Source organism: Crinia signifera, chromosome 9 (assembly GCF_055691185.1).
Source record: "Crinia signifera chromosome 9, ASM5569118v1, whole genome shotgun sequence".
Classification (NCBI taxonomy): Eukaryota; Metazoa; Chordata; class Amphibia; order Anura; family Myobatrachidae; genus Crinia; species Crinia signifera.
The window spans coordinates 38206487-38234323 of NC_139225.1; the positions used below are offsets into that span (position 1 = coordinate 38206487).

Sequence of the window (27837 nt, forward strand, 5' to 3'; positions counted from 1 at the left end):
GGGATGTCCTCAGGCAGCTTTGCGAGTCCCAGTGGCTGCATAACAAGTCACAGGATCGGTCGTAGATCAGTCAACTATCAGAATTCTGTGCAGTTGAGCAATTACTTGCTACAGCATATAAGCAAATTATTTTAAAAACCCCTACAGCACATGTCATAGTTGCCTACCCTCCTGCATTCTGCAGGAGACTCCCTGAAATAGCAGCAATCTCTCTCTCTCCCTCATTAGTCTACCAATCTCCCTCATGTCACCTAGATCATATTACACTGTTACATTTTTGGGGAAAAAAGGAATGAGAGATAGATACATTTACATTGAATCATCAGCACCATTTCCCAGCACTTTACCAAGTATAGTATCTCTTACTAACTGCTTTGGGGCTCATCTACATTTGGATACAGGTCAAAATAAAAGATTCCCCTCACATGTAGCAGCACACAGCCACGCTTCTAGGTGCCACGTTCACAATCTCTTTTCACAATCTCTTCATATATGGAACTAGACACGCCCCTTTAGGTGGAGCATGACACGCCCCCTCAATAGGGTGCTTTGCAAAATTATATTACCAACTATAATCTCACTGAAACTAGTTTTCAAAAGTAGGCAAGTATGGCACATGTGTTCCCATGAGTCATACTTGTCAACTCTCCCTCCTTGTTAGGGAGACTCCCGGAAGTAGTAGTAATCTCCCTGACTCCCTGAAGAGTCTGCTAATCTCCCTGATTGCACCTTAACCCCATTATGCATCTGGATACATACATTCATACATTTCATATAAGGTTTCTTGTCACCTCTTATATGGAACCACTGACAAAACACAATACACAAGCAATTACTAAGATGGTAGTTCTATTGAAGATGGGATGGGATGCGGTCATTTGGTCTACAGCATGATGGTCGAAGTCATTAGGTCAACATAGGAAAAGATCGACAAGGGAAAAGGTCGACATGGTTCTAGGTCAAAAGGTCATTGACTGAAGGTCAACCGGCAGGAAGGTTGACATTACTGAAGGTTGAGATGGTTTAGGTCAACAGGGTCATTAGGTCAACAAGCATTAGGATGACATGGGGAAGGTCGACAGTCAAAAGGTCGACATGGGATTTTTCACTTTTTTGTCCCGAATGTCGACACAGTCAACATGGACAGTGCAACATAGCATCGTGCTTCGGGCACGGTGCCTTGCTATACTTGGCACACTATTTTATTCTCCCACCCTCCCTAGAGGATGGTAGGGCATGAAATACCGCCTGTTGGCACATGGTGGCTCAAAAAAAGTAAAAAAAAAACATGTCGACCTGATGCTTGTCGACCTAATGACCCTGTTGACCTAACCCATGTAGACCTTCAGTCATGTCGACCTTCAGTCATGATGACCTAGTTGTGTTGACCTAATGCTTGTAGACCTAGTGACCGTATCCCATTATTGCATCAATGACCGATGAAGGCTTCAGTGGACACAACAGCACCATCTCTAAATCAGGCCGTCCGTGTTGCAAATGAAGTGCAAAATACAATAAAGTACGATCGCACTGGAGCTAAGCATAAATAGGCTTTCTGTGCACAGTATCAGTAATAATAGGCTTATACTATACAATCCCTTAAAACTGGGACCCTTATGAATTACTCAGGTTCTGTGACCATCTGACTTCACACCTTCATTTCCCATGGTTTTAAGTATAGACACCTGTGTAATTCATCAGTGTCCCGGTTTAAAAGGCATAGGGGCCCATTCATCATTTAATATTTGAAGCTAATTTGGTTGTTTTCGGGGGTTAGCCACAAATATTAAGTAATCCCCAAATGTATCACAGAGGGACCCCAGCAAGAATCTCCAATCTCTGCTGCTATCCCTCCTGCATCGCCACCAGCTGCATCTCCCATAGGTTTCTATGGGGGATGTGATGCTGACCCATGTATCAATATCGGGCAGCATTGCTCCAGGTCCTGGGGTTACCGCCATTCTGGGATGGCTGTAGCCCATTGTTGCCTATGGGCTACGCACCACACTGCTGGTGGGGCAGTGCCATCACCGAGGTCGGCCGGGGTCAGTGCTATCCACGCATGCGCAGACCCCTGGCTGAAGGCATCACAGGGATGGGCTCCTTTTGGAGATACATCTGAATGTTAGGTAATAATCAACCCAGATCTCATTGTGTATGCAATCCTTCTTAAATGGGCCCCATAGTACGGTGAGCCTATTTAAGGGTCATCTATGATGGGAACATTCTCTAAGATTTCCATATATATGAAAGATATTCACCATAAACTATCAGAATATGCATTAACAATTTTATTTCCATAAACATAAATGAGAAATGCCACATTTATTGTAAGAAAAACTCTCTTATCTAAGAAGAATCTGGGTATATATATGTAAATGGGGCTACACACGGAGAGATGTGCTGAGCGTTCTGAGCTATGCTACGTCACTCACAACGCTCAGCGCTGTGCTGAGTGATCTGTCAGGGCCAGTGTTCTCCGGTGAGAACACTGGCCCTGACCGGCGATTACTAGATGTATCCAGCATGCTGGATATTAATCGCCGGGTGATAGCACCGCATGGGGCCACGCATCGCTATGGCCCCTACACACGGAGCGATGTGATCTAAGGGATCCAGTGAGATCGCTTAGAAAATGCCCTGAAATTGACCCGTGTGTAGACCCCATTAGAACCAGGATTGTAGAAGATATTTGTCTTTATATAACAGCAATGCACAGCATGAAAACACACAGACATGGCCAAGAGGTTTATAGATTAAAGGGTCAACAGCAGTGGTGGAACTTGTGGCTGGTTAGCCCAGGTGCAAAAGTAGAATTTGAGCCAACCCCCTCCTTCACTGCAGCTCACATTATGCCACACAGCAGTGGGTGGCAGCAGTGGGCCCCTTAGTCCTCAGGGGCCCCGTTGCAATGCACCTGTTGCACTAATGGAAGTTCCACCTCTGGTCATTAGATTGACATACACAAGGTTGTGATGACAAAGGTGCAACATGGAAGGTGGACTTGAGTTTTGCAAGTTTTTCAGGTGTCAATGTCCTCACCTAAACAGATGGATCGTTCACCATTCCACGGCACACTTCCCAATCCCAAACTCATGTCAAGCTTTTTTATGTGTTGACCTATTTACTATCGATCTAGACATCGTGGACATATCATTTGGATACAAACACTGTGAAATGAAGAAAACATATAATATAAACGACTATGGGGGACATTTATCAATGCATAAAGATAATGTACCAATCAATAAACTGTCTTTTTCAAGTTCAGGGTTATATGTATGAACCAGTGATTGGGACCTTTAAAAAAAAAAAAAACATCCAAGCTTGGCCAGCATCCCACACGTGGGGCGATCTCAAGACTCCATTACATCCTGCCCCATGGATCTATCAAGCCTTGAGTGAACAGTTAAAGGTTGTGGTGGTGTAAGGTTATGAGGAATGTTTTTTGTTGCAGAGTAGGCATTGATGAATGCCACAGCCAAGCTTAGCGCTGAATCTGAACGGTTTGTGCCTACAGTGTACCCATCTTCGAATGTCTACTTCTAGCAAGATAACACAACACGCCACAACGCAATTGTCATCTCATGCTGGTTCCATGAACATGACAACAATGTCAGTGTAAAGCAATAGCCACCCGATCTCAGTCCAACAGAGCACATTTTTGGATATGATGTAATGCATGATTCTATTTTGTCACCAAGGAATGTTTTCCACATCTTGTTTGCGTCCATTGTGAAGGTCAGGTGGGTCTGGGGCAAAGGGATAATCCTACCCAATACCATAAATGCATACATAATTAAGGCTACTTTTGCATTGATTTTGATGAGGTTGGCCATCACCTTGCTCCGTTTCGTACCATGGATTTTTCAAGGGCTCTTTCCTCCATTGCTGCCTCTTCCAAAGATGGGAAAGAGCCTCATCTTAGATGAGGCCTCTCTTGTGGTCTCTCTACCGCTTATGGACAGTTGGAGGGATTTTATCCTATGGAGTGGACCTCTTGCTTCGCTCCATTACTTCAGGAAGAGTGTGGTACACACATAAACAGAGTTTGTCTCCTTTTGACTTCTGGAGAGTGTCAGTCTGTAGTTCTTTCTCATTGCTATGCTTACGATTTGGTTGGAAGCAATATGTAAGTCCTGGCTTGAATCTTTCTGTGGTTCCCCCAAACACTGGCCAGCTGCTCCTCCCTGGGCATTGTTCAGAATATCAGAATATCATCGGCACTACAATCCATCATCACACTCCCTGCTGCTTTGTACTGTTCAAGTAAAGTTCTCATAGTGTTCCCGACATGTCGTTCCGGGTTTATTCTCAAGTTAAAGTGAAAAAACTATTTTGTAATCCATCCGATTTCAGTCCTCACCCACTGGTTAGTGGAGAGATGGTCAGACCAAGTGGCCAAGATTTTTGATGAGTTATAATCCGACTTTGCTGTGTCCAGGCATTCCGAGAAGTGATGTGCCACATGTTCGTCATCATATTGTAATTCCATTATCTGGTATTTGTGAAAGGTAGGTCCTCTCCCTTTTGTATCTGTTGGTTACAAGCCAGCTCATACTCTGTAGAGAGGATAAAAAGAGGCTTGCATTAGTCATAGAATAGAATACCAGTAGCTTTTGTTATCCATCTTTATAAAACAGTCACATACTTTTTAGAATGAATGGAATATATTGGAATATACAGCCCTTGCCTTTTATTGTTACTCAAAGTACCAGGTACCTTGTAGCTATCAAATTCTCCAAGAGTTTATGTCAATCTCAGTGGGAAGTCTTTCTTAAGTGCTATCAGGAATGCTAAGGTGGCCTCCATCTCTTGCCTGTGACTTGTCTATCTCTATTAAGGGGCATACAGACATTGAGATGTGCCCTAACCTTTTGTGCTAAGAGATCTAGTGTAGGAGATTTCCGCGAACTTCCCAGTGTCCGGACCGCCCTACTGTACACACACACTGTGATGTATGCTAACTCCGTGTTTTGTATGCACTCACTAGGCAATCTAACTAGACTGCATGCACTAAAGATCTGAGCTGGAGATGACGATGCACGGGACCGGACATCGCCATCACTATGGGGCATACACACAGAGCAATTTGTGCTTAATCTCTAAGTGATCTAGACAAAGCTTTAAAAAATACCCCAAAATTGGCTCGTTTGTATGCCCCTTAACAGATATCTCATCCCTCTGAGGGGTATTATTTTGGGATACGGTCATTAGGTCGACCCATATTAGGACGACATGCATTGGGTCGACCACTAAAAGTTGAAATGGCTTAGGTCGACACATGAAATATGTTGACATGGCTATGGTCGACCAGGTTGGAAGGTCAACACAAGCATTAGGTCAACAATGGCAAGGTCAACAGTCAAAAGGTCGACATGAGTTAAAAAAAAACCTGAGCCAACATTTCATGCCCTACCATTGACTAGGGCATGGAGGGACGTGAAAAACGTGAAAAACTCATGTTGATCTTTTAACAAACGACCTTGCCATTGTCGATCGAATGGTTGTGTTGACCTTCCAACCTTATTAACCTTAGCCAAGTCCTATTTTATGTGTCAACCTCAGCCATGTCGACCTTCAGTTCGACCCAATGCTCGATGATGTAATATGGATCGCCCCAATGACCCATACCCATTATTTTCTCTCCTGGGTGTACAGCATATTCCATTGCATCCTGTCTCTAAATCAAAACAGGCTGACACCTAGGGGTTTATTTACTAAGAACCAGGGGCTTCCAAATAAAACCAATGTGAAGTGCTGGGTTTTAGAACCCAATGCTTAGTAAATAAACCAAAGGGGCCCCAGGCATAATGCATCATCTTAGCAAAAATGCAGTTTGTAGAAAAGCTGTATTTTAGCATTTGAACATCTTACCATTGTTGGTCTTTGGTCCAGTCTATGGATCTCAGTTTGCTCTTACAATCTATGTTCCCTACCACATGGACAACTACCCGCCACAGTTATTTCTTGTCACAAACTTTATTATTCTATTCTTCAAGGTAATTCTCATGTTAATTACATATATGGAAATAATCTACCTTGACTGGTGTCCAATGGAGATGGAGAGACAGGCATGTCCAAACTATGGCTCTCCAGCTGTTGTGAAACTACAAGTCCCATCTTGCCTTGCCATAGTTTTGGTGGTATAGTCTCCAACTATCCACCTTCCCTTGCCAATCACAGCAGGACAGGAGCTGCTGCAGCAGCCAGAGCAGGTCTTAAGCTATTCACTGTCCCTTCCCAACCCCACATCAGGGCAGAAGCTGCTGCAGCAGGCACAGCAAGTCTCCAACTATTCAACTACCCTACCCAACCACAGCATAAGCTACTGAGTCAGCCAGAGCAGCTCTACAACTATCCACCTACCCTACTCAACCACAGCAAAAGCTGCTAAGTATCCACCTTCCCTTCCAAACCACAGCAGGGAAGAAGCTGTTGCAGCAGCAACCAGAGCAGGTCTCTAACTATTCACCATCCCTTCCCTACCACAGCAGAGCAGAAGCTGCTTAAGTAGGAAGAGCAAGTCTCCTACTATTCACCTTCCCTTCCCAACCACAGCAGAGCATAAGCTGCTGCAGCAGGCACAGTAAGTCTCCAATTATCCACCTTCTCTTCCCAACCACAGCAGGGCAGAAGCGGCTGCAGCAGCCAAAACAAGTCTCCAACTATTCGCCTTCCCTTCCCAACCACAGCAGAGCAGAAGCTGCTGCAGCAGCCAGACCAAGTCTCCAACTAGCCACCTACCCTTACCAACCACCGCAGGGTAGAAGCTGCTGCAGCAGGTACAGAAGATCCTGAAAACCCTCAACGAATAAGCAAACAATCAAGAGAAAAAATAACTGACTGGGGATCGAACTCACATGGATTTCACAACAAAATCTGTTCAATTCACAGACCACTCTGCCTATCAGTCGCTTATTATTTTCAGTGAAAATATGTTTCATTTAATGGACCCTTATAGGCCTTTAAGGGTCCACTTAAGGGAGTAAGTTCATTGTGTTGTACTCAGAAAGCCATAATCTTTCCAACAACATCTCACAATGCATGAAAACAACAGAAATAGTATGGACCCTTATAACCGCACCCTTAAGGGGTCGTCCAATTAAACCCGTCTTCGAACTCATATTGTCCCTCAAGATGATAAGTGTGCAAAGTTAGAAGATGATTAGTTAAAGAGGGTGTGGTATAGGGTTCCAACAGTCGGGATCCTGACAGTCATTAGACCAACGTCGGACTACCCACTGGCCGGACTCAGACAGTATGGTGAGCGCAACAAAGCCCCTTGCGGGCTCGCTGCGCTTGCCACCTATTCTATTCTCCCTCTATGGGGGTCATGGACCCCCATGAGGGAGAATAGCCGGTGGCCGTCGGGAACCCGGCTGTAGGTGTTTTAACAGTCGGGATCCCGACATCGGGTAAATGACTATCTGGATCCCGATTGTCGGGACCTCGTCCGGCACCCGTTAAAGCATTCAAGAGTTATCGTGGAACATACACACACACACACAAACATTGTTCAATTATACTTATGTAGATAATGATTCATTCACTGAACTGCTAGTATGTGGGAACTCCTCTGCCATTCATGTCTCACGTAGATTTCCTTTAGTGTAACAATTACAGCAGCAGCCTTCTTAAAATAGAAGGTATTTACATATCTCTTATCTAACATAAAATTGCGGAAGGAAAAAAATGATTTAATCCGCGCTTAATGAATTGTGAATGAAGATGTAACTTATCCCTTCTATAACTGCAACTGTTATACAGCTGGTGAGAAGTCAGCTGGCTGTGTGCATCAGCCTCTGACAGTAGGTCACAGAGATCATGCACGGATTTATTAGTGAGTACTGTAGCAAGTCTTTCCAAGCTGAAAGACCAGGGCTCCATTAATAGAAGACACCGTACACTAGCAGTCTCCCATTTTTGGAAAAGTAAATAGAACCTTAGAAGAAATAAATGATGCACCCCATATTGCTCAGCTTTGAGGGGTATTCAATGCCCTCCACGGCAAGCTATGAGGGTGAGCAGTGCTGAGAGCTCGCTGTCAGAGTATTCAACTCCCTCCCCTTCACTCGCCGTTTCCCCCTCACTGGTTCCCTTTGGTGAGGTGGAAACGGTAAGCGTGGCCATTAAAACGGGCTACAAAATGCAGCTGCATTTGCGGCGAACCTCGCTGTTTAAGGGGATCCTCGCTGTCATTCTGGACAAAAATTGAATATGGCGAGGGGGTTTGACAGCGAGGATGGCCTTTCCTCGACAAAAATAATCCATCCTCGCAGTACAACATTTCTCACCACAGCATTGAATATCCTTTATGTAATGTACTGCACCATATAAAATATATATGTGGTGGTTATTACCATAGACCAGGGCTGGGCAACACCGGCCCTCCAGATGTTAGTGAAGTACACATCCCAGGATGCTTTGTATTAGTTTTGCTATGTGGCCATGCTGAAACTGATGCAAGGCATGCTGGGATGTGTAGTTCATAAACATCTGGAGGGCCGGTGTTGCCCAGCCCTACCATAGACCATTGTATCGAGTCATGTAGATTCCTTTCCCTAACAGAAGATCTGCAAATCGCAGGCGTTTCCCTATATTGGGGGCGTGGCCTATTGATGAAACCATTCAGCCCTGTCCTTTTAAAGTGCCCTACAGTGTCTCCTATCTGGGCTTCACCTGGAGAGAATATTTACAAAGTGAATAAGTATACCTGAACAGTCATTTGAATTTCTTTGGAGCAGAGGCAGATTTTCCACAAGGCAACCAAAGCACCTGCTCAAGGCCCAGCAGATTCCAAGGGGCCACATAAAAATAAAATAAAGTCTATGGTCACTTAGAATGGCTGCCGGGGACGTGATCACTGTATACACGATCCAAGTCGGTGGCTGATACAAGTCCTAAAAATGTTCGTGACACGTAAACAGCTGCTCCCAGTCAATCACTTGCTAATAAATCCTAAAGTGCATAGCAAACTATCAGATTATACTTCTTAGGTTTTTTTAGCACTTTCTAGAACAGGGGTGGGGAACCTCAGGCCCGGGGGCCATATGCGGCCCCCGTAGCCGGTCTGAGTGGCCCTCCCAACCGCCCAGCGGCTTTGCCGGGAGTCAAGTACAGGGGAATTCTCGTGATTGGTCCACAGTTCTCACAAGATTCCTCTTAATCAACAGCAGCCGTAGACTGTCAGTCCTATTCAGTGGCAGCCACCGGAGCGTGGGACGGCTAAAGCAGGACAATTTGTATGAGAAATTTTTACATATGGCCCCCGGAGGATTTTTTTCCCATACAAACGGCCCTTGGCACAAAAAAAGGTTCCCCACCCCTGTTCTAGAAGATAATAGAATCTGATTGGAAGTTATGGGCAAGATCCCATCTTTAATAAAACAAAATTATGACAGTGGCCTTAAGTAGGAAGGAACACATACATTTTTTACTTTATTTGGTACTTGTTTCCTATCTGGGCGCCCAGGTTTTCTACGTACGGCACCGTAATGAAATCGGATCGCATCGCATCGGATTCGGTACTCGATGATGTACGATGGTATACGATGCGATGCAATCCGATTCGATTTCCCATAGGAAACAATGTGAAATGGCTCAATTAAGCCAAATTATCATAGGAACAATAGTAAATGGGCCAAAAACACCCCTGAACATTGAAATGTCCCCCCAAAAGTAGTTGACGCCACCCCGCCATCAACGCGAACCTGAAGCGCGGCGAGCGCAGCGAGCCCGCGAGGGGCGGCGGTACGCATCCTCCGACCTTTTCATGCCCTACTATCCACTAGGGCGTGGAGTGAGAATATAATAGTGTGGCGAGCGCAGCGAGCCACCGAGCCCGAAGCGTGGCGAGCGCAGCGAGCCCCGCGAGGGGACGTGGATACCTTCACAGGTAAACGCGTCCCTTCGCGGCCTTCCCAGGTGTCCATGGCGACGCGGACACCTGGGAAGCCCGCGAAGGGACGTGTTTACCTGTGAAGGTATCAGCGTCCCCTCGCGGGGCTCGCTTCGCTCGCCTCGCTGCGCTCGCCACACTATTATATTCTCACTCCACGCCCTAGTGGATAGTAGGGCATGAAAAGGTCGGAGGACGCGTACCGCCGCCCCTCGTGGGCTCGCTGCGCTCGCCGCGCTTCAGGTTCACGTTGATGGTGGGGTGGCATCAACTACTTTTGGGGGGACATTCCACTGCTCTGTGGTTTTTTTGGGGGTTTCTGGCCCATTTACCATTCTTCCCTATGCTGATTTGGGTAAATTGATCCATTTAACATTGTTTCCTATGGGAATTCGAATCGGATCGCATCGCATCGCATCGTTCAATATCGTGTATGTGTATTTGTGGTATCCGATGCGATGCGATCCGATTTTTAGACGGAGAATAGCATGGTGCGCAATTAACTTAGCGGGCGCCCAGATAGGAAACAAGTACCCTTTATTTTTTAAATTAATCACATTTTGTTTTCTTATACCAAAAAAATCTTAGTGTCTTACAATGCAGAGAGCGTGCTAGTGATAAATATACAATACAGATAAAATCCTTGTGTCCAACGTGTAATTACAGAGGGCACACTATTGACAACATATAATACAATACAGAGAGCATCCTAAGGGCCATTTTCATCCCCGTTCCGATAGTGGGGGTCTGCGCATGCACATTTTTGCACATGTGCAGACCCTGGAAGTGAGCGGCTTCGACGAGTTTCACACGTGCCGCAAAGGAGGACAATCAGGCCGGAGCAGGGGGAGCGCCCAGCATTTTATGGGCATCCCCATGAAAATGCTGGGAACGCAGGCTGGCCGATGCCTGCCAGGGGTGGGCAGCTGACATCACAAAGTCGTCAGCGCCCATCCTCTCTTCAGTGGACACCGATGGAAAAAAAAGTCAGTTTCGACTGAATTTTATTAATGAAAGGGAGAGAAATCATTCGATGGTCGGTGACCATCGAATGATTTCTCTCCCCTAAAGCTGCACGTAAGGGGATATGTTCGCATACTTCCCCTTGCACGGTACCGAGGGGATTCCGCAGCATGCGGAGGGGGGCGTTCGGCCGGGTGGCTTGTGGCATTATGCCACTCACTAAGCAGCGAACGACCCCTGCTTAGTGAGCTGTAATGAATTACCCACTATGTACAATACAGACAGCATGCTACTGATCACTGTGGAATACAGGTAATATCACTGTGACCATTGTACAATAAAGAGAACATTCTAGAGACCACCATATGGTATATAGAACATCCAGAAGGTATCCATACAATTCAGAGATCATTCATGTGACAGTGATACTATATAGAGCATCCTAGCAATATATATAACTAGAAACTAGAAAAGGTGAGTGCCGATGTTTAGTGTTTATATTGTTTATTAGATTATTTTTTTAAATTAGTCTTATTGTGGTCACATTCTCTCATGCACCCTGTTTCAGCTAAGACTCCATAGCTTATGTTAGCCATTTCCCTAGACGATTAGTGACAGGTGTGTTGGTAACTGCTCACATATAAAAGCATAGTGTGCTGTGAGCCTTAAGCAGCCCATACACGTCCCGATGCGGGCGTGCGTTGTGGGCTGCAATAGCAGGGATCACATTGCATTGCATTGCATATGCATGCGTTGTGCATGCAATGCGATGCAATTTGATGAAACCTAAGTACAAAAAGTATGTGCAAGCACATGCTTTTTGTACTGTGCGATGAGGTGCGCGGGAGCACGCACCTCAAAGCACACATCGGCTCAGCACGCTTAGCAGCGTGTATGGGCAGCGTTAGACCAGATAGCATGCCTGGAATCAAACATTGATGTTATAGATATGTGTATTGTAGCCATTTTCAGCGATAGTGTTAGGACCTGCAGAAAAGTGGGGTCCCGTGAAGGGGGCTACAGGCTTAAATGCATTGATCAATTCATGAACCAAATCTCCACTATTTATTATCAGTTAATTTAGTGTGTGCAGAGCCCCTACAATGTCTGTTTATACATTGTGGTCACAAGCCATAGGGCACCCCAAAACTAGAAAAGGTGAGTGCCGATGTTTAGTGTATATATATATTATATATATATATATATATATATATATATATATATATATATATATATAAAACAAGGGAAATAAGTGCGCAAATTTGAAAAAAACTGTAAGAGTAAATGTTACTGTGATCATCCACACACAAAGGGGTTATTTAAAAGTCCCGTTCCAATTTTTCAAGCACCAAGGCTCTCGATCACCTGAATTCCACAGGTGTGCAAACATTAAAAAAAGAGGTGAGAGCGCTCCATAGTGCAATATCATAAGAAACTTTTATTTTTTAAAACAAAGGTTTTCCAGCAAAAAGCAGGTATAAAGTGACGTACCACAGCAGGCGGTTAAACTACCGCAAGAAAATCGCGTGTACTCGTGCCTTAGACACAAGAAATGTAGGAGCGGTTGCACTCAGTATTCTCCGCGTCTCGACACATCTGATAGACAGACTGCAACGCCAGGCCACGCCGTCCCAATCGGACGCATCAGTGAAATATCGCAGGTGCTTTTTCGTACCTGCGATGTTTCTATGTGCACTGCAGCGGGCGGTGGTGGTAATCAGATCAGTCGGGGTGTGCGGCGGTGACCAGATCATCAGTGTCCACTGTCCAGCGCCGTAGCGGGCGGGCACTGCAGCCGCGGCAATTACAACTTTAAAATAACATGTCAAATGACTGCCCAACTAATGATTGGCTGAGATAGAGCACTCCCAGCCAATCAGTGGCTTCCCTCCGTGGCTGCTGATTGGCTGAGAGTGCTCTATCTCAGCCAATCAAAAGCCGGAGAGTCATTTGACACATTATTTTAAAGATGTAATAGCCGCCGCTGCCCGTCCGCTACGGCGCTGGACAGTGGAGACTGATGGTCACCGCCGCCCGCCCCGACTGATCTGATTAGCGCAATACAAAATGAATCCTTGTTATGGGCAGAGTACAATACAGAGAGCATATCTTAATGACCGACCCTCAAACAATACAGAAGGCATCCTAGTGTGCACTATGCAATACAGAATTTGCAACTTGCTTTTGGACAACGATAACAAAAGCAGCAGGATTTCATTGTAGGATGACCTTGCGCATGCGTACTACTAGCCATTCGTATGCGCAGTCATTCAATTATTGCCTGGCTGTGAATTTGCAGCTGTGCCATCAGGTTTGAATTACCCCCTTAGTTACATAAAGTGGCTAAGTCCACCTGGAAGCAGGGCAGGCGACAGGGGGGTCAAAGGGGACACCTGTACCGGGCCTCAAGCTTGTGAGGGGCCCCAAGGTTCTGAGGAGCTATGGGGCTGTAAGCATCGCTGCGGCAGTGCAGTGCCTAGCAATGGTTTATAAAGGCACCCCCTGGTTTTTATTCGGATTATTTATTCAGCATTAGTGAACATCAATTTTGTTTCTTTTGTAACAATAAAAAAAAACAAATTCAACATGCAGCATACCCAAAAAAAATTTTCGCAAGGGGGCGGGGTTAGGGGCAATGTTCCCTCTAATTTTACGAAGGCTGTGTGCGGCAAAAGATTTTGGCTGTGCAACTTTGGAAGAAAATTTTAATTTTTGTGCGTCACGTTCAGCATTTGTGTTAACTTTACATCAAAATTATATTAAACATTTAAACATTCAAAACACAGCACACAATGTAGTTAATGGGTGAAACACACATTAATTGAGTCCACAACTGCAAAAAGGGACCACTGCTGCTTTGTGCGCTCTGTTGTAATGTCTGTGCGCTCACTCGTCGAGTTGTGTGCGCGCGCACGTGCGCACAGCTTAGAGGGAACACTGGTTAGGGGGGCCCGCCGAGGTATCAGTGTACCGGGCCCCAAGATTTCTGTAGCTGGCCCTGCCTGGAAGTCCTGCTTAGGATATCAAAACTACCATCTTGGAGCCCAAACCATGGTATTGGCAATGGAAGGCTTTGAGCAGAAATATGTCCATTGTGTCAACATAAGAATATATATAATGGTGGTGGCGGGGGGGTGCAAAATATATATATATATATATATATATATATATATATATAATTTTTTTTTTATAATGTGGGGGCAGATACCAAATAGTAAATGTGTTGGGGATTTTTAGTGTGCTAAATGGATCTAAAACATATACATACAGTACAGTACTGCATAATTCACATATTACTGTACAAATGCACCAATGGGGCAGCACGGATGGTGTAATGGTTAGCATCACTGCCTCACAGCACTGAGGTCATGGGCTCGATCCCCACAATGGCTCTAACTGTGCGGAGTTTGTATATTCTCCCCGTGCTTGTGTGGGTGTACTCCGGGTACTCTGGTTTCCTCCCACTAAGGGCGTAACTACCATAGGTGCAAGGGTGCAGCTGCTATGGGGCCCAGAGCTGAAGGGGCCCATCTTTGCTGTCTAAGTAATATGTTTTACATACATTTATTACAAGGGCGTAACTACCATAGGTGCAAGGGGTGCAGCTGCTATGGGGCCCAGAGCTGAAGGGGCCCATCTTTGCTGTCTAAGTAATATGTTTTACATACATTTATTAAAAGGGAGTAACTACCATAGGTGCAAGGGGTGTCTAAGTAATATGTTTTACATACATTTATCACCATCAGTTGCTAAATAGGGGGCCCTTACAAACTTTTGCTTTGGGGCCTATGAATATCTAGGTACACCAGGCTCCCACAATCCAGAAATATACTGGTAGGTTAATTGGCTTCCAACAAAATTAACCCTAGAATGTCTGACATGTGGTAGGGAATATAGATTGTAAACTCCACTGGGGCAGGGACTGATGTGAATGTTCAAATATTCTCTGCAAAGCGCTGCGGAATATGTATATGCTATATAAGAAACTGTTAATAAATAATAATAATAAATGCAATTAAACCACTGGCATCTTACAGAATCCTGTTCACAGCTTCCTAAGTGAAAAGCGTGACTGCAAACCTGGTGTCACATTTCCCACAGCCAGTAATCACTGTAACACTGCCCATATGACCATTCCCATTTGGAATTTATTAGCAGGTATTTTAAACTTGGGCATCCAGTATATCCATTCAGGCGGTACAAACAGAATAGCTGACTGAGAGGTCTCCTCATTAATTCACTGAGGATCCGAAGGGCCATTTTTCTTGCAGGTATTTTATAAACATGTGAGTGTAAGTAAAGACTGATGTGGTGCTTGAAGAAATTCATCTGTTCTTCATTACTTTGATGCTTCATTAGGAAAATCCATTTTAATTCTCTATTCAAAGGGATGTTCTGATTAAGCTCTAAAAAGGTAAGTCTAAGTAAAATGCCACAAGACACAGCTTCGGGAACACCTAGGGCAGAGTTCTGTCCATGGTACCCTGACTGGCATATTTTTATTGGTGTTCGAAGTGTGGGATCAGAACCAACACATCATTGGACAATCACTTTGCTACACATCTGGACAACAGTACCACAAGGCAAAAGGTAAGACTGTTCTACTACAGTAGTTAGATGAGATGGTTTGTCCAGGTTACTTAGAACCCATTGTTAGGTCATATTACGGTACTTGTGTACAATCACGGCTCCCACGATGTCCATCGCATAGTAAAAAATCGCATTGCATGCGATTTGATCGCATGCGATCGCATGTGATTTTTAACAGAAATGCATCCAAATGCATTGAAATTAGTATCAAACATGTTCAATGGCCCCCAAATATCATTTTTCAGGCAGTACCACCCCCACTATCAACGTGAACCCGAAGCGCTGCGAGCGCAGCGAGCCCGCGAGGGGCGGCAGTACGCATCCTACGACCTTTTCATACCCCCACTATCCACGTCGGCGTGGAGTTGAGAATAGAAAGTGTGGCGAGCGCAGTGAGCCACCGAGCCCGAAGCGTGGCGAGCGCAGCGAGCCCCGCGAGGGGACACGGATACCTTCACAGGTATACGCGTCCCCTCGCGGGCTTCACAGGTGTCCGCGTCCCCTCGCGGGGCCCGCTGAGCTCGCCACGCTTTCTATTCTCCACGCCAACGTGGATAGTGGGGGTATAAAAAGGTCGTAGGACGCGTACCGCTGCGCTCGCCACACTTCGGGTTCGCGTTGATAGTGGGGGTGGTACAGCCTGAAAAATGACATTTGGGGGCCATTGAACATGTTTGATACTAATTTCAATGCATTTGGATGCATTTCTGTTAAAAATCGCATGCGATGGGGTTGCATGCGATTTAAAAAAAAAATGCTTAAAAACGGCAAAAATCGCATCCCATCACATGCCACTACATATGGCATGCGATGGCATGCGATGGCATGCGATGGGAGCCATGAAAGTACACAAGTACCCATATTACTAATTACTTCACCTGAATCAGGATTTGATTAGGAGGAAAGGCTTATGCATGAAATAAGAGAGTTGGTAAATAATTGTTGTTTCACTAAGGGGGGAATTTACTAAGATGGGAGCTCTATTGAAGATGGGTTGTTACCCAATCAGATTCTACTTATTTATTTAGCCCCTTCTGGAAGAAAATAAGATATAATCTTATTGGTTGCCAATAGCAACATCCCATCTTCAATAGAACTCCCATCTTATTTATTCACAGTTATTTATATGGTGCACACATATTTTACAGAGACCATTTGAACACTCACATCAGTCCCTGCCCCAGTGGAGCTTACAATCTATGGCCCTTATTCTAATCGGCTCGGTACGGCCCGCGTGCGGCCGTACCGCCGATGTTTTCTCTCTGCACATGCGCAGAGGTCACTCTGCGCATGTGCAGGGGAATTCTCCGTGTTAAAAATTTAGACGCCGCAAAGGGGGCGTATAGGGGCGTGAGGGGCTTCATCCCCTCATTTCCCTATGTGTACGCCCCGCGTTTCATGGGCGTTCCCATGCAAACGCGGGGCGTACGCATGGTAATGAGGGCATGACGCCACTCATGGGGGCGGAAAGCTGACGTCGCCGGATGTCAGCTTTCAGCCCCCATACAAGCTACCACACGGACGATTGTCCGTGTGGTCTCAGCTTGCGGGAGCTGCCGCGGCGTGCGGTCCTGCCTTCGATGGTCGTCGACCATCGAATGCAGGGGGCAGCTCCCAGCATGGTGGAGGCGTACGCCTCCACCATTTTCGTGCGGTTCGCCAGCCGTCCGTGTACGGACGGCCGTGGCGAACCGTATGGTGGGCGGGGATTCGTCTGGTGCGGTCGGAGCCGCATATGCGGCTCGACCGCACCAACCAGAATAAGGGCCTATATTACCTATCACATGCACACACATTCATTCTAGGGTTAATTTCGGTTGGGGGCCAAATAATCTACCGGTATATATTTGGAATGCTGGAGGAAACCGGAGTACCGAGAGGAAACCCACTCATGCATGGAGAGAATATCCAAACTCTGCACAGTTAGGGCCATGGTGGGAATCAAACCCATGACCCTAGTGCTGTGCGGCAGTAATGCTAACCATTACACTGTCTGTGCTACCCCAATCTTAGTAATGCAGGGTACACATCAGGACGACCGGCTCACGCTGCACATCGTGAGCGGATCGTCAGTGTTTCTTCCGGTCCGATGGTGACCCGCACCCGGGAGTATGGTCGTTTCCAGATCCTACCTGCTGCAGGTAGAATCTGAATAAAGACGACCAACCCGCGGGACTGCGCATCAGATCGGTATCGGTCCACACCAGGACAGAAAAGGGCCCAATCACCACACAATCTATATCCAATCGGATCTATATCCAATATTGGATCTAGATTGATGGGATCGGACCCTTGTCGTTCTGGTGTGTACCCAGCATAACTTTACCCCTTATACCACTTTCAAACCTCAAACCTGGGTCCAACCCTGTATTTTGAACACGGGTCCATCGCTGCTGCGACCTGCGTTAGACACCTTTTACACTGCACTTCAACCCGGGTTATTCCCAGGTTGGCCGTTTTCACACTGGACCCAGGGCAGCACAGCAAAACCTATGGGAGTCATTACAAATGGACTTTTTTCAGGCTCACAAACATGACGTCACAAAGGAAACAAAAGTGAGGGGCTGAGAGGAATACTGAGCGATGCCTATATTTGCGCTGGGGGAGAGCTTCTCTTTTACCTATGTTTTTGTAAACCACCACCACAAAGAATAGTTTACTGTTCCTGTCATGTGTCTGCGCATTTCTTCCTCTCCACTTATATTCAGCAATTTCCTCACATCCTCATCTGACTACATTGAAGACATGGCTGTGCTACCGCTGGAATGCTGCCTCAGACGTGTGCTTTGCAGTATGCTGCTTGCTTTTCCAGGCTCTGGCCACTGACCTCATCAAAAGAGACAGATAAATCACCCAATAGCTGCATTTGATGAATACAGTGTTGGATAACCTGGGTAGGGAGCTTTCAGACTGTACGCCAATCTGGGTTAGAGCCGTGTATAACCCTGATCAAGACCAGGGTTGAAATGCAGGGTTGTTCATCCCGGGAATTTTCACAGTGGCACTTTCACACCGCACCTCGACCCGGGATGAAGACACAAGGACACAGCAATAACCCGGGTCCAGAGTGCGGTCTGAAAGAGGTATAAGTATCCTGGGTTAAACTGAGACAGAGCAGGATTGCAGCTACAATATTTTTTGTGTGATTATTGAGAGATATTGAGAGATATACTTCCGTATATGCCTTATAATAACTGTCTGCATTACTAGCCCCTCTTCTACTTCTTTATTTTGCAGTGTTTAGTATGCTGGACTTGTTCCTTGCTGTATATAGCATTGTCAATGGAACAGAGCAGAATCATTTATAAACAAAATCTTTCAAGACAATCTATCCGACATACAAGGACCAATGAAGGCAATGAAGCTGAAGACAGTGACAACATTGTGGATATTATATATCTTAAGGCCCCCATACACTAGCCGATTTTGGTCAGATTTCGGCCAGATCAGTTGGATCTGGCAGAAATCGGACCAAAATCGGCTAGTTTTGATGTCCCCTCAGATCCGATGCGCGGTCCCGTGCGCATCGGATCTGCGTCGGGTGGTCGGACCTGCTGCATGTCCGACCACCCGACTTTGGACCTAGTGGGGCGGCGGTGGAGGGAGCAGGGGGGGCTGGGGACGCTTCGGGGGACACAGGCGGCATAGAGCCTGGCAGGGGGAGCCGGGAGCTGTCAGTACTGAATTAAAAAAAAAAGCCCATACAATGAATGGGCGGCCTGTGATTGGCTGAGCGCTCTCTCAGCCAGTCAGCAATTGGCTGAGAGAGCGCTCAGCCAATCACAGGCTGCCCATTCATTGTATAGGCTTTTTTTTCTAGCACTGACAGCTCCCGGCTCCCTCTGCCCGGCTCTATGCCGCCTGTGTCCCCCGCAGCGTCCCCAGCCCCCCCTGCTCCCACCAGCAGCCCTGCTCTGTAGCCCCCCCCCCCCCTGCTCCCCGGGTTTTTTACATGTGATAAATCGAGATGATTTATCACATGTAAAAAATGGCACATCAAGTGCCAATCTAATCAAGCTCCCCCGGGGAGCAGCCGGGGAAACTCAGGGGGAAGTCGGGGGCGACTTGTCCTAAGGACAAGTCGCCCTAGTGTATGGGGGCCTTAACGTATAATGTAACTGTGCTGCTACCTCCGGGTCTGATAAATGGGCTCCTTTTGCTATTTTATCTCCACCACCCACAGCTAAACCATTAGGGAACCTTCACAGAGAGCTGCAAGTACTGAGGGAAAACAAAGGCAGTACGGAGGACAATTACCTAAGTACGGAGGACAATTACCTAATGGAGACCCATTAATGTCTAAGGTAAGCTGTATATAGAATGGGGCATAGGCAAAACCAATTATGGGGGGCAGATTGTGACGTGAGACCACTGAAGGTCGACAGGCCTTAGGTCAACACCTGAAATAGGTCAACAGGGTCCAATGGTCAACACAAGCTTTAGGTCGACAATCGTAAGGTCTACAGTCAAAAGGTTGACATGGGTTTTCATGTGTTTTTGAGCTGACATGCGGCGATGGGCGGTATTTCATGCCCTACCATCCACTTGGGCGTGGGGGGAGAATATAATAGTGTGTGAGTGCAGGGAGCCCCCATAGGGGATGCGGTACACTTTGATGGTGTCCATGTCAACTATGTCAACGTTTTGACTGCTGACCTTGCCATTGTAGCATTTTATCCTTGTGTCCACTTTCCAACCCTGTCAACCTTAGCCATGTCGATCTATTTCATGTGTCAACCTAAACTATGTCGACTTTCAGTGGTAGACCCAATGCATGTCGACTTAATATGGGTCGATGGATGTAATGACCCATACCCGGGGGCAGAGTGTGAAGTGAGAGAGGTCATCCACTGCAAATAATACATTACACTAGGAGAGAGTAAAGAAAAAAAGCAGGTAAACCAGTTCCTCACAGTATTTTATCATAGTCAAATGACTGGCTGTTCTCTGATTGGCTGAGAGCTCTCAGCCAATCAGAGAACGGCCAGTCATTTGACAGGTTTTTTAAAAATCTAATACCCGCCACTGCGCGTCTCGTCCCGCTGCTCCCGCAGCGCTGCTGAATGAGAGAGAGAGACTGTGATCATCACACCGCCCCGGCCAGGTCAGCACTCACCGGCGCCGCCAGCCAAGCGCTCAGGGACCCGCTGCCCACCCCACTGCTCCCCCTGATGAGGATCACCGCCCCCCCCCTGCACCTCACCGCCCGCCCCCTGCTCCCCGACATGTGATAAATCGCAAGCGATTTATCACATGTCAAATTTGGCTCATCAAGTGCCAAATTGTATGTGAGCCTCCCGGGGAGCTCCCGGACGGCTCACAGGAGAATTGGGTCCGACTTGTCCTGAGGACAAGTCGGCCTAATGTATGGGGGCCTTAAGGCTGGAGAGGAGATAAAATCAAAGGTGATAAAGCACCAGCCAATCAACTCCTGTCAAGTTACAGGCTGGGGATGATAAATCAGTTAGGAGCTGATTGACTGGTGCGTTTTCGCCTTCGATTTTATCTCTTCTCCAGGCTGAATACATCTGCCCCAGTGTTTGCAAAATGACAGTTAGGGGCGGATTGGTTTGTAGTTTAGCTCTCTCCACTTTATCACACTCCAAGGCTTCATGCATCTGCCCTTTAGACGGCTAAAGGGAAAAGGGTAAAAGGACTCTTTCATTAAGATCGGAGCCCAGCAACTTGCAATGAAAACACATTGTTAGAATTACACACCTATGCAAACACTTGTGCAAAGTTATTTAGCACTACTACATATCAATGACATTGTAACATTGCACTGACCCAGGCAAGCTCAAGGACTTTTATATTATATAAAGTTATAGTCACTGAATTCCTCCAGTGGAATAAACAAGTTAAGTTACTGTAATAATTGTAAATTGAGTAACCGACAGACGGTGTATTAATAAATGCCAGTCACTGTAGTATGGACATCAAGGGGGAAAAAAATAGACAAGCGAGCAGGATGCTGAAAGATCAATTACACAGCAGACAAATGTCCTGCTACAAAATGATCAGAATGAAGGCAGGAAGTGGAATGTATAATTGGTCAGCAAGCAGCGGCAGTTCCCGGCCTGCTCAGGAATGGTGGACGGTATGTTCTGTTCTGAGTGTATTTATGGTGTTAGATGCATGCATCACAAAATATACTAATATATTCACATTATTGCAGATATCATAGCTTTGTATATTCTATAGGCTTTCTTCCCAGCCACAGATTTCACTTTATATTTACACAATGCAAACCGATAACAATATCAGCAGTGGCGGTTCTTACCATTATGGAGGGGGAGGGCTGCCGCAATGTGCCCCCCCCCCTCCACTGCCATCCCTGGTCACTGCCGCCACCGCACGCACCCCTGTCCCTGTACGGGGCTAGCGCATGCACAGTAACTTTATACATACTGTGCATGTGCTGGCCCAAGCCTCCGGGAGCTGCCTTTGCACCGATTTTAACTGGAGGGGCTGCAGTCCTGCAGCCCTATAACAGGAGCCACCACTGCATGCAACTATACAACAGATACGAAATTTACTGCCATAACTGACTATACACTACTGTGTCCCAATAGTAGTAAGATAGTGAATAGAACACACTGTGTAGATGGCATACACTTTATAGGCAGTAAGCCAACAGTGATAAATTATACTCTGGTAAAGCTCCCCAGTACATGCATAAGGGTGGGGACCTGAAGATACAGAACCAATTATGTTTTCAACATTACCTTGCCACCTGACCCTCCATGCATGAAAAGACAGAAAAGGGCATGGTATGACACTTTGTTAGGGATCTCAGGTACAGGAATGGGGATTTAAAACTCAATAGATATAGAGACACTTTCTAATAAAATGAGCCATGCCAGGGAAGACATGCACCAGGTAATAACTATGCAGGCTGATTGGATGCCCACTGTATACACCCCCTTCTCAAACTTATTGCATGGGATAACCATGGTTAAAACATCTTTCCTGGAAACGTTGAAATGTACTCAGAACATATCAGCTCTCTTTCATTGGACTGAATGTTCTCTCAGAACTATCTACCAAAGGAACCAAAAAGACTTAGCCATGACTCAAATTAAATGACAGTTGGTAGTGAAACAATGTATAGACGTATGTTTCACATCTCAAAACAGCTCTGGATGAGATTGTTAAGCAGTGAAATATATTGCCCCGATGAATGTTGCATGGGTGGGTTTGAAACCTGTAACATATCTAATAGTAACTTGATGTGTAATGCCCGGTACACACCAGGACGATGGTGCTCGTGAGCGGGTCATCACAGGAATGTACGACCCGCTCACGAGCTGATGGCGCCGCGAAAATGCGGCTGATGCGATCCGATCACGACCCCCACCCACTGCAATGGTCGGTTCTGAGATCCTACCTGCAGCAGGTAGGATCTCAGAAAAGACCGACTGACCCGCGGGGCCGCACATCGGATCGTGATTGCATCAAAAGGACACTGAAATGGCCCAAAACATGGCAAATTTACATACAATTGGTCGAGATTGTATCTAAATTGACTCGTTTTGGGCCATATCGTCCTGGTGTGTACCCCACATAAGTTTCTTTATTTTACCTGTGCCTTTTAGTAACTCAGAGGGAGGAATACAATTGGGGACTTCAGAGGAGGATATATGGGCTCAGACATTAGAACCCATGATTTGTCTCTGTGTATTGATACAGACTGTGGTAAAGTCTGTCCATGGTCTACCTACATCCCAGAAGCATGACAGTTTGGGCATCCTACTAGTGTATGTAGTTGGGAATTACATGACCCTAGAGAAGACATGTTTATAGAAGTAGCCCCATGAACAGTGTGCATGATTACCAATGATACAGAGGTGACCTCTATGTACAACCTGACAAATCATTTCTCAGGATGTCTGTTAAATGTCACCTATTTGATTTGGAAAAATCATACATATATATTTTATAAGGATAAGGAAGAGCATGTTCATAAGGAATTTCATGCCTCAGAATTGCCAGCGCACAATCTTACTGTCAATATCCAGCCGATCATTAATCTTATAAATAACAGTGCAGAATTGGCTGAGCATTTAAAGCATGTTGATTATTCAACTAGGCATGCTCAGATGCAAACGGTTCTAGAATCAAATTAATTAAGATATGTGGCCAGACGGCTCAAGAATAACCTTCAACACTATTGGTGGGACATATTTAAGGGAAACCCCCCACAGCTACGGCCTTATAAGGATAGTACTATACCACCTACTAGCAATTGTGATAATTTAGATTTTTATTGTGGTTTGGATTTGTTATCTCACATGCAGTTTTGGGAAGCGAAAAGAGCAGATAAGAGAACTCAGAAATGCGCTAGTTGGATCTTATGTTTAAGATAATTGTCCACAAGTATTAAAACAGTGGATGATTGAATATCCTACTAACCAGGTTAGGAATAAGTAAGGTTACCTTGGTTTGTTTATTATATGGATACTGAATGATGGGTCGCCATCCTCTGTAGAAGATGAACGTAGGTATCAAAATGACAGCAGATACTACCAACGTGACAGGGAGGGTAGGTAGGTTTAGGTAAAAGTAGAATTAAAAGAGGGAAAAATGATAGGGTCTAGGTAGGAATCATATATTAATTTGAACTCATATATTAATGTTACTGTATCCTTAAAATGGTTATAATCTAAAATACAGTTTTAATACAAGAAGTATATTCAGAGAGTCTGAAGACGTGGACAAAAACACTAGGAAGTCATCTTAAACATTCCACGGTGGAACACGAAGAAATGGGCATTCTTTGGCAGAACACCACGTTATGCCTGAAGGAGAGAAGGAACCAGACTAGACCTCTTGACCAGCAGATGTTGGCCTGGTCTTAAAGACTGTCCTTTGATAATAAATACAATAAGAATATCCTTATTATTTTGGGAAATAACTGACTTATTGAGTTCCTATATTATGATAATTGTCTTTTTATTGCTTTCTGTAATCAATCATATATTTTTATAGTCTGCTTTTTGGGTATAAATAAAGCTGGACCAACACCGCTCTTCAGATCAGAAAACTTCTGTTGAGTTGACCATATCCAGAATGGTGTCTATTCATTTCTGATCTCCAGCCGGCTGATTGCAGTAAATACTCTGACTGATGATCGAGGTAGTTGTTCAGACTTGTGAGGAGCCTAAACCCCATTACTCCGCATCGTTAAGTGGGCATCTATGGCTTAGTATATATAAAAATGCAGTAAAAGCCCCGGAAACTGGGTTTTTATCACATTATTCCTTTAGTACATCTCACCCACAGAATGAAATAAATCCTACAGGATCTTAAAAAAAGAATAATTAAGTATCTCAGGTACTCAAGCACAAACCCAATAAGTGATATTTGGATCATCCTGTTCCCTCCTCTGATTCCCATCATACATTATATAACTGAGTTATGCCGTGTTCACATGGCCTGACCCGGCGGCTAGTGATACCGATTCGAATCAAAAATCTAATAAAAACTGTCACTGAATCGAACTGTGTGTACACAGCATTACTCACATCTAACATTTACATCATTTTCAGCAATCATAACTCATGCAAATAATGGCTCTTTATTTTGAAAAAGTGAGATAGAGGGGGAAATGTAATAGGATGAGAGATTCAGAAAGTGAGAGATTTGGTAATAAATTTCCTTTTATTTTTTTAAAGCGGCAATCATTTACACTGCAAAATCAAACTGGTTTTGCAGTGTAAATGATTGTCGCTTTAAAAAACTGGGGATTTCTTCCCAAATCTCTCACTTTCTGAATCTCTCATCCTATTACATTTCACCCTCTAGAGAGAGAGATCTTACATATATCATTGCCTTTACCTTTCTAAGGTTGATTTTGATAGCGATAATTCCCACAATCCTGAGCGGTGACAAGATCTTTCATGTAAAGTTCCTTCTTGTTATCCACAAAGGACATGTTCTTTGGAATCAAAATGCCCACGTTGACCAATATTCCCTCTTCTAACTCCATGTGAAGATACTGAGGACCTCACCAAAAACAGCCGCTTCACCTTCCCCTTTGATGCTGCATCCTGGAAGGGATTATTATAAATTTAAAATATATATATATATATATATATATATATATATATATATATATATGTTTTTTTACTAATACTTTCTTAAACAATTGAAGAGGTGTTATGTAACAATGTTTTGAATACATTTGTTTTCCTAATGGAAGTATCAATGTTATTTTTAACATTGGTAGTGTATTTACTGCTATATTTTGTGGATAAAAGTGCTACCGATGGAGTGCCTGTCATGCTTGCGGGTCCTGGCGATACTATCGCCAACCACCAGGACCCGCCATCAGATGTAAGGGGGCGTGCGCACTCGTGCATCCCGTGGTGTGCATCTGAGCACACCACCGCCCTCCACCACCGCCCTCCACCCCCTTGCCACCGCTCCCCCATCGTTGCCCGCAGCCACCGGCGCCCCCCCTAACCCTGGGATTCCGATCCCCGCCACTAAGTGACGGGGATGCACATGCATGTGAGGCGCTCGCACGTCCCCATCAGATGGAGCGCCTCTCCGCTGCTCTCGCCAGCGCAGGGAATCTGGCAATTCCCAGTACTGAATGAGAGGCGCTTCATCTGTATCTTCTTAATTCTTAAGTTCTAACCATTTATCTCTAACTAAAGGCCTGATTCAGACCTGTTCACTAGACTGCACTCGCAGCCTAGCGAACAGGTCAGCGTCACACATCGCCCCACCAAACGCCCGCCCCCCCCTCACCGCCCGCATCCACTTGCTAGCCTCCAAGAAGATATGTAGCCCCACACACCCTCGCATGCAGCCAAAGGGGAGAGAAATCATTCGATGGTCACCGACCATCGAATGATTTCTCCCCCTTCAGAATAAAAGTCAGTCTAATTTTTTTTTTTATTTCAGACGTAAAAGGCTGAAAAAGGGGGCGGTCGCTGATGTCATGTGACGTCAGCCGCCTGCCCCGATCAGGCATCCCATAGGAACGTCATTTCTATAAAAGTAGGAGAAATGGGTAAAGTCAGGTTCACAGTGGAGTCTACAAACGATATTGTCAACTACTTGAATTCCCAGGTGAACAGTATAGTGCACAGGATCTCAGACTCGGTCCTCAGGACCCCACACAGTGCATGTTTTGCAGTTCTCCTCACAGAATCACAAGTGAAATAATTACCTCCACCTGTGGATCTTTTAAAATGTGCCAATGAGTAATGAGTGCACCTGTGCACCTGCGGGGTGACCTGAAAAATGTGAACTGTGTGGGGTCCTGAGGGCTGAGTTTGAGAACCCCTGGTATAGTGCATTAACACTGAACAATATCATTAGTTATATCATTCAGTGATGTCATCCTGTCCTCTATACATGCTGTCATTGATGACCAAACTGAGCTACATATAAAGACAATGGAGGACTTTATTAACAACCCCCGGAAGAGCGCATTATTAATGATATATCGCTCAGAAGGTCCAAAATAAGCGATCACTTGGTGTATATAGAGCACTATACAGGAAATATCACAGATATCTCCTGCTAAACCATCCAGACCCAATCTAGCCCAGTTTCTCCATACACTGATATGGGGACCTAATTCATCACGCTCAGAAAATACAATATTTTTGGAGCTTGACTGCAGGAGCAGTTGCCATCTTCTGATGGCGTTTACATCACCACCCCCGCTGTTTACCTATGGGGAGCAGTCCTAACTTGCAAGGATGGATCATTCTGTGTCATCCTTCACCATGCTGCATAACAGAGGTGTCTCACTGTGTAATGCTAGAGATCAGATGGATCCAAGTGTAATGGCCACCATACATTAGGGAGAAGTTACCCCTAGAGCCGATAAATCGGACGAGATCCCATTTCCCACTGCCAGGAGGCTGTCCAAGACGGAGGTCAGACGTGCAAGTAGGTCTGATCTCCATCTCTGATCTGATGCGCATGGGCCAGCGCAACAGATCTAATGTTACATGCAAGGGAATGCCTGTGTTTGCTGGGGCCAGTCCAGTGGATCTATGGGCCCATGAAATGCTGAGGGTCCACCCAGGAACACCGCCTTCCTGTCACTCAGGCTGCGAGCAACTGGGGCCTGCACATGCGCAGACCTCGACCAATGCCGGAGGGTGAGAATTCGGACCTGTTGCGAGCAGGTCCAAATTTGCCTCTAAGTCCGGTGCAGACAGTCAGGGAGAGACAGCACCAGAGGTCCTTCAAATTTGGTGCTAGCTGTGAGCCAATCAGGGCTTCTAGACTGGCATCCCAATCAGGAACTGCCATTCTGCAAGCTCCGATTGGTTAACAGCGGGCTCTAAATTTGAAATGCCACCAGTGCTGTCGCCCTATGGCTGCCTGCAGTATGTAACACTCCTCATTGCTCCCAC

General features: G+C 45.6%; 1 long non-coding RNA gene across 2 annotated transcripts in view; it reads right to left on the reverse strand.

Moving 5' to 3' along the window:
* Positions 1–4217: 4217 nt before the first annotated feature.
* Positions 4218–27837, reverse strand: part of LOC146035433 (uncharacterized) — a 30287-nt gene continuing 6667 nt past the window's right edge. For both annotated transcript variants that reach the window (XR_014460647.1, XR_014460648.1), the window contains exons 4-5: positions 25292–25503; positions 4218–4562 (exon numbers count right to left, since the gene is read on the reverse strand). This is a non-coding gene — a long non-coding RNA (uncharacterized LOC146035433). The remainder of the gene's footprint in view (positions 4563–25291; positions 25504–27837) is intronic.